This window comes from Vigna radiata, chromosome 11 (assembly GCF_000741045.1).
Source record: "Vigna radiata var. radiata cultivar VC1973A chromosome 11, Vradiata_ver6, whole genome shotgun sequence".
Lineage (NCBI taxonomy): Eukaryota > Viridiplantae > Streptophyta > Magnoliopsida > Fabales > Fabaceae > Vigna > Vigna radiata.
The window spans coordinates 13,078,103-13,085,301 of NC_028361.1; positions in this window are offsets into that span (position 1 = coordinate 13,078,103).

Consider the following 7,199-nt stretch of genomic DNA (forward strand, 5'->3'; position numbering starts at 1 on the left):
TGCCTTCCTTATTCACCGATCAGGAGTCAATTTTCTGACATCCTGCATGCCTTCCTTATTCACCGATCAGGAGTCAATTCTCTGAATTTACAGAACTAGGATCCATTTTTCTGACTTATTCCCAAACACACCTCCCCCGAACGTCCTGTGCAAAATATTGTCTCAAAAAACATGCGTTAAAATGACCACTTAAATCAGAAAACACTCATGAATCCAACGTGACCAAGTTTACAGTTGTCATATTTCCACATGAGATATCCTCTAAAGAATTCTCCTCCAATATTCCTGCGTTGGATGACGAACGATTTGTGCGTGGGTCGTGTCACTTATACTGAAAAATATAACAACTCACATTTTAATTTGTCAGATACATTGTACGCAATCATAAGCTAATATTCGTTCGGGCTAGAACTTGTAAAATATTAATTTCTGCACAAAATTTCTTCGGTCGTTAAAATATGGATAAGAGCGATCCGCCGCTAACACTTGATTCATTTGGAAGCAATAGAAAGGCGCATAAATGAACCATCCTCTTCTGAGTGAATTCTTTTCTCCACTCATGGTTGCTCCGTCCTGATAAAAATAAATCTGCGAGTGCAGAGGCTGCTTCCATATCAAGGAGAGTAATTGTTTCGGGTTTCCCCGATGATGGAGCTTGGGTTTCCTGTATGCACCCATCGCTTGCGTCAATGGCTGCCATGGCCGTCAATGGCTACTCCCTTTACTTTTTCTGCTTTGCTTTTTCTGACTGCAACTTTATCAAGAAAGTGTACAAGAAAAGATAAATTTTGAGTAAGTCATAAATAACATATATATGTTGATTGGGTTTTCTCTCTGCCGCCAAACCTAAATATCAAATAGGCACAGGAAAAGTATAAGAAAATAAAAGTCCTGGGTATTAATTCATATTTTAATGCTTTCTTTTTGGCAAAAAGAAAAAGGCGAGAGGTGCAAAGACGCCGCCGAGGACACTCCTTTTGATTTCAAGTGCTTCAATGGTCCGTATCTACCATTGCTTGATGAACATTGACGTCAACTTTCACTTGGTGCTTCACATTAGATCTTACTACTGTATCAATCTTTAAATAATATGATATTGAATTAATCAAACACCACAACCAAGGAGAAGAAAACATAGTTCCAAGGTCTTTGAAGTAGTCCCATTCAAAAGAACCCAAAAGTTGTCTTATTCCAAAGTCTGAAAGTGCTAAAATATCTCCTAGAAATGTCATAAACTTTGACATATAAAGTTTATTCATGTTTTGGACATAAATATAGAGCTTTAATACTTATCTGTTTAATCATTCATTTTGAAGTAGCGATGTGGATCGAACGCAGTAGGCGTGCTCCTTGAAGGCGTCGGTGTTGGTGCTCCTTGAAGGCGTTGCACTTGAAACCATGAAGGCACCAATATTTTTTTTTTTTTTTGTTTTCTAATAAGAATGTCAAATCATTGTTGGGCATCATAATGTGCCAAAGGGTTACCATTTTCCTTGTACCCAAATTAAAATGCAAATAATACATAAACAATTTAAAATATACATATTTCGTTGCAAATCACAATATTAGATATTTCCGCATAAGCCATATAGCGTCTTCGAATAATTGAAGACTTATACTTCAACTTTGGCCAAGAGTTCCCATTGGCAAAGCATAATCATGCTACACTCCTCAAAATTATATGCTTTGAAAATTAGCTATCTCTGCAAAATTGTTAACTCGAACAATGATCCAAAATAATTTATGAGTAAGTTTTTATTATTTTTCCTATGAAATATTGATATTCAAAAATACTTATTTATGAAATTTCATGTAGAGATGATGATCTATGTCGTGTGGTTTTCACTTTACTGAAAGTTCCTGATGTTGATTCGAAGTAGCGATGTCGAGACCGAGCTCTCGTCTTGGTTCCTTATGGTTTCACTGGGCTGCCGCTCGGCCCTACGGTGGGCGCCAAAATGTTTCGATAACGTTTGTCTGGGGTCGGTCGTCCTTCCTTGTTGTGCTCCGATCGTCCAATTCTTCATGTAATCCTTCCATATTGGGGGTTGACCTGCAGAAAACACTCCGACGCTCAAGTCAGATATGTTTCATAGGGAGGTCAATATTTTTATTAGGATAGATTCAGATGATCGTACCTGGACATCAGTTGTACACTTATAAGGCTTGTGACAACCAACTCCATTGATTAGTCATTAGTGCAATATATTTTAGGTAATCAAACCCAATAATTAATCATTAATATCGTATATTGTTAATTGCCCATGAATGACCATTAACTCTGACCGGTATATTCCATATAGTACAGCTTTAATGATTATTTATGGGTTTAGTAACTCTCGTCTAATTTGATTAGGGTGGTGGGCCAAGCTGATCGCCCTACAGGTCCGCTTGGAAAAACGCAGGCAGACTGATGTCTTAAGCTTGTTGATTCGACTCATTTCCATGTGGGCCTAAAAGGGGCGACACGGGTCATCTGTTGACCCGTTTTTAAAATCCTATACTTTAATTTACTGAATTATGATTGTGAATAAATAGTACATCACAAGCTTCTTTCTTTTTTTTTATCCTGTCACACATCACACCACCACCACCTAGTTTCTTTGATAACAAAATAACATTCATCAGCTTTTTCTCCAACACTACAATCATCAACAATAATTTAGGGTGGAAAATTAATTGAATTGAGAATTAACTTAACAAAAATAAATAAATTAGATTGTTTACAGTAAAATTTGTATTGTATCACTTTATACTTCAGTTTTACATAACTCAATCTCTAAAGTTATTATTTACTTAATTACTCATTATCTTAAAACTAATTTATTTTATACTTTTTACTTATTTGAAAATTTTTAAAGTTTCAGTTTAGTTTTGTTATTGTTCTTTCAACTAAACTTTGATCGGAACCGACTTGGTTGAATTTGATCAATTTTTTGTTGGAACTGACTCGGTCGAATTCGATTGATTTTCAGTTGAGACCGTCTCGACCATCCATGGTCGTCCAAGCTTAATTTCTTTGAATTTCAACCAAGGTCGACTTGGTCGAATTCGACCAATTTCGATTGGGACCAACTCAACCAAGTTTCGACCATGGTCATCCCGGCTAATATTTGGCAGGGTCTAGTTTGGTCAAATCAATTAATTTTTGGTCAAGACCAACTCGATTGGGTTTTGGTCGTTGTCGTTCTAGCCAAATTTGGCTGATTTTCGAGCTAGGCCAACTCAGCCAAATTTTGGTCGAGATCAACTTGACCAAGTTTTGTATGTGGTCTTCCAGGACTAATTTGGTCGATTTTAGGTCGAGGTTGACTCAATCGAGTTTCAACTATGGTCGTCCCAATCAAACTTGACCTAATTTCAACCTCGACTTATTTCGACATTTTGCTCGACCTAGCTCGTCCCAACCTTTGACCCGACCTGACTTATCTCAACCTTTTAATTTTGTTGTTTATGGCAAAACCTATGTTCTTAAGTAAAGAAAAATATTTTCGATCTACTTCGTTAATCTTTTTTTCCAAGGCTTTTTAAATAATAGCTTAGTTTAGTTAAGTTTGTTAGAACAAAAAATAATTTAGTTTAGTTCATTTGAACTAATTTTTAGTCTAATTCAATTCAGGCGAACTATTTTTTTGTTTAGTGCAATTTTAACAGTTTAGTGTTGCTCAATTCATTTTGCACACCCCTAGCTTCAACCATCTACAAGACAACCTAAAAGTATCAGGCAAGCAACAACGATGTTCAGCAATGACGGAGGAGGATACCCTTCATTGACCCATGCATAAGCGGTGACACTCCTCTCAACACTATGTCCCTAGCCAAAGGCGCAACCTTCAAGCAGTGCGATGATGCACTTAGTGTAGTGGAGGTGCAAGCTACTCCAACGAGTGTTGACTGACGATATTGTAGTGTTCTTTATTTTGATCTACGGTGACTAGTGTTGTTTTTAGTCTATATGCGTGAAGATGTTGCTTTGGTGATGGTTGGTGGTTGATCTGCATGGTGGAGCACAATCTAGTCTAGTGAGTGGTGTGGTGGCGCATGCAATGCAATGGAGGTCCAGTGCGGCAACAATGTTTTACATGGGTCACATGATCTACTTTTGTGAAGTTGTGCGGTGGACAGCGGGGAATGGATATGTTCCAATCTACATTATGGTGCAAACTCCGGTTGAATGTGGTTGCTCCTGACAAGATATAAGGAGAACTGGTGCTACTCAAATGATAGTTATGTAACGAAGATCAAGGTTGTGTGGTTGTTGGCTGAGTCTTGAAAATTTGGATTTATTATTTATACCAATAAGAAAATGTGGGCTACCCATGGTCCATATGCCTAGACATATGCAGTATAGGCCATAACATTTAGCCCATTTTTCTAAAGTGGGTTGGGCTTAAATAAGTTAAACCGACCTGCATTGCCACCCTTAAATTTGATTTATGTTCAAGTTAAAAATATTGTTGGCTTGTTTTCTTTATTCTAGATTTTTTTTTCTTCATATCAGTTTATATTACTTGTCATGTTGATTTTTGTTGAAATTTATCTAACATCATGTATGATGAAATTTGTATATAGAGGTACTTTGTAAAGAATACATGGAGAAAACATAACATGCATGATAAAAGTTATATCTCACGAAACATAAACAAAGCTATAATAAAAAAATACATGGAGGTAAAATACTAAACCATTTATTTTATTCTCTATAAATTAAAGCTAAAGTAGTTAATTTATCAGCATAATGATTTCCCTCATGAAAAACTTTGAATTGGATATACTTACAAAAATGCAAGCATCAACGTTATCTCCCTCTAAGACTTTAAGCAACCATTCATTGATTTAAAAAAAATCATGACAAACTACAAAAGAATAACTTCTTAACCAAAACCTTTGAAAGCTCTCCATCTACGCATGCTTCAAAGCATAAATGGCCAACATAAACTCAACATAAATAGAAGTTTGTACCACTAAAAAGACAAATTGTAAAACCCTTGAAAATAGTTACATTTGAGATGATAAGTATTTTTTAGAGTTTAGAAAAATATGTATAATGCTACAATAAAATATGTATAATGCTATAGTGAAATACTTATAATGCTACAGTAAAATACATATTTTTTTTAGTGTTAGGTGTGAAAGGTAGATGAAGGATGAAGTTAAGTAAGTGTTAGGTGTGGTATTAGGTGTGAATAGTAAATGGACGATGGAGTTAAGTTTGGTTTGCTATATATATGGCAAGAATGAAGAATGAAAAACATACCACAAAAGAGGAAAGAACCACTTTTGGTTGTAAGAGGAGTCTAAGTCTTCAGAGTGTAGAGAGATTTTAAAACTGCAGAGGCTATCTTGGTCTGTGGAGCTACTCGAATTTGGGAAGAGAAGGATTAAAATTATTTAAGACACACTAATGCAGAATGGGCTTTAGACGTCGGTTAATTTGGGCTTTTAACATCACTTCCACAACCGACGTCTATACGGGTGACGTTAATGGGACGTCAAAGTTCCAAATAACCGACGTTTATTTAGACGTTAGTTCATGCCATCCCCGATGTCTAAGGCCACTATATAGACGTCGGACTAGGCCTTAACCGACGTCTAATGGCACTATATAGACGTTGGCCTATGCCTCACCCGACGTTTACGAGAATATATAGAGGTTGAACAAGACACTAACCGACGTCTATGGTCACTATAGACATGCGACATAGCACTAACCGACGTATAATATAGCGGTTGTGTTTTAGTGCAGTTTTGATCCTGTCTTTCGATAACTTAGTACCACACTCTCCCTTCGCTAGCTTCCCCACCAAAAAAGCTTGCGTCTTTTGCATCTCTTATGACATTTCAACCCAAAACAGAACCTGGGTCCATGCCTAGTTCCCATTCAACCACAAAAAGAAAAAAGTTACGGTGACACGAACTAGACAAGGATCCAAGTTCCATTTTGGGTCGAAACGCCATAAAACGTCCAAAAGACACCGCTTTTCTCGTGAGGAAGCTAGCAATGGGAGAATGTGATACTACGATACCCAAAGAAAGGTTCAAAACTGCACTAAAACACATCGAAAACACATTTTAGTCGGTTATTAGATGATAAACGATCAAGACACCATTTTAATCGGACTAAAACAAAGTTTAAACGGTTGAAATAAAAATAAAACGCACCTGCAATGGAATACTGATAATGGATTAAAACATCGTTATTTGCTATGTGATTTTGATACTAAAAGCACCCTTTTTCACTTAGAAACTTGCTTGAACTAATGTGTTTTCAGTAAATTGTGTGAATAAGAGAGTTAAGGTTGATTTTAACAGTTTTCTAACAAAATCCCCTTGTTTTGACAGAAATTGAAGCAATACTAGAAGAAGAAGTAAAAAGCCAAAAAGATGGAGCTCAAAAAGGGGTCAAAAAGGCACCAAGAAGGGAGAAAACCCGAAGCCCAGGTGACAGGAACAAAAAACAGCGCGCCCAAGATCACCGCTGGTCGCCCAGGCGACGGCCCCGACGCCCGGGCGACGAACGCCCAAAGCTTAGTGATAACGGTCTAAAAACCGTTATTTTCATACTTAAATTTGATATTAAAACACATCCTTTATGGCTTAGAATGAGCTTTAAATCAAGTAAAACACTTAGTTGAGTCTTGTGAGAGTCAAAAGTTGGTTTTAGAGATATTATGCTTGTTTTACACTGTTTTGCAGGGTTTTAAGGTGAATTGAAGATGGAAGTGGAGCAAGGTGGACTTAGACCCATGAAAGAAGGAGAAAAATGATGAAAAGAAGGGTCAAGTTAGCTGTTGAGCGCCAGAATGGTCCGCTGAGCGCTCAGAGTGATTAGAGGGAAACCGCTCAGCGGCAAAACTAACCGTTGAGTAGTGAAAGCGGCAAGAGGGAAACCGCTGAGCGGTGAACTTAGGCGCCTGACCGGTTGTCTGTTTTTATTAGCTAGATTCTGTAATCTTTCTGTTCTCTAATTAGGCTTATATATAGCCCCAGTGCGAATGAAAAAGGGATTCTTTTGGCAAAATGAAACGTCTAGAGCTATTCCACACACCTTGGAGGAGATTTCTTGGATGCTTAGGCTCCTTTTTATCAAATCTAGGGTTTGCTTTTCCATTCTTTCATTATTTTCATCTAGTTCCACCATGACAATGGTGAACTAAACCCTTTGTTCTTGGGGAACAATGTAATCTTTTGAAACTCTC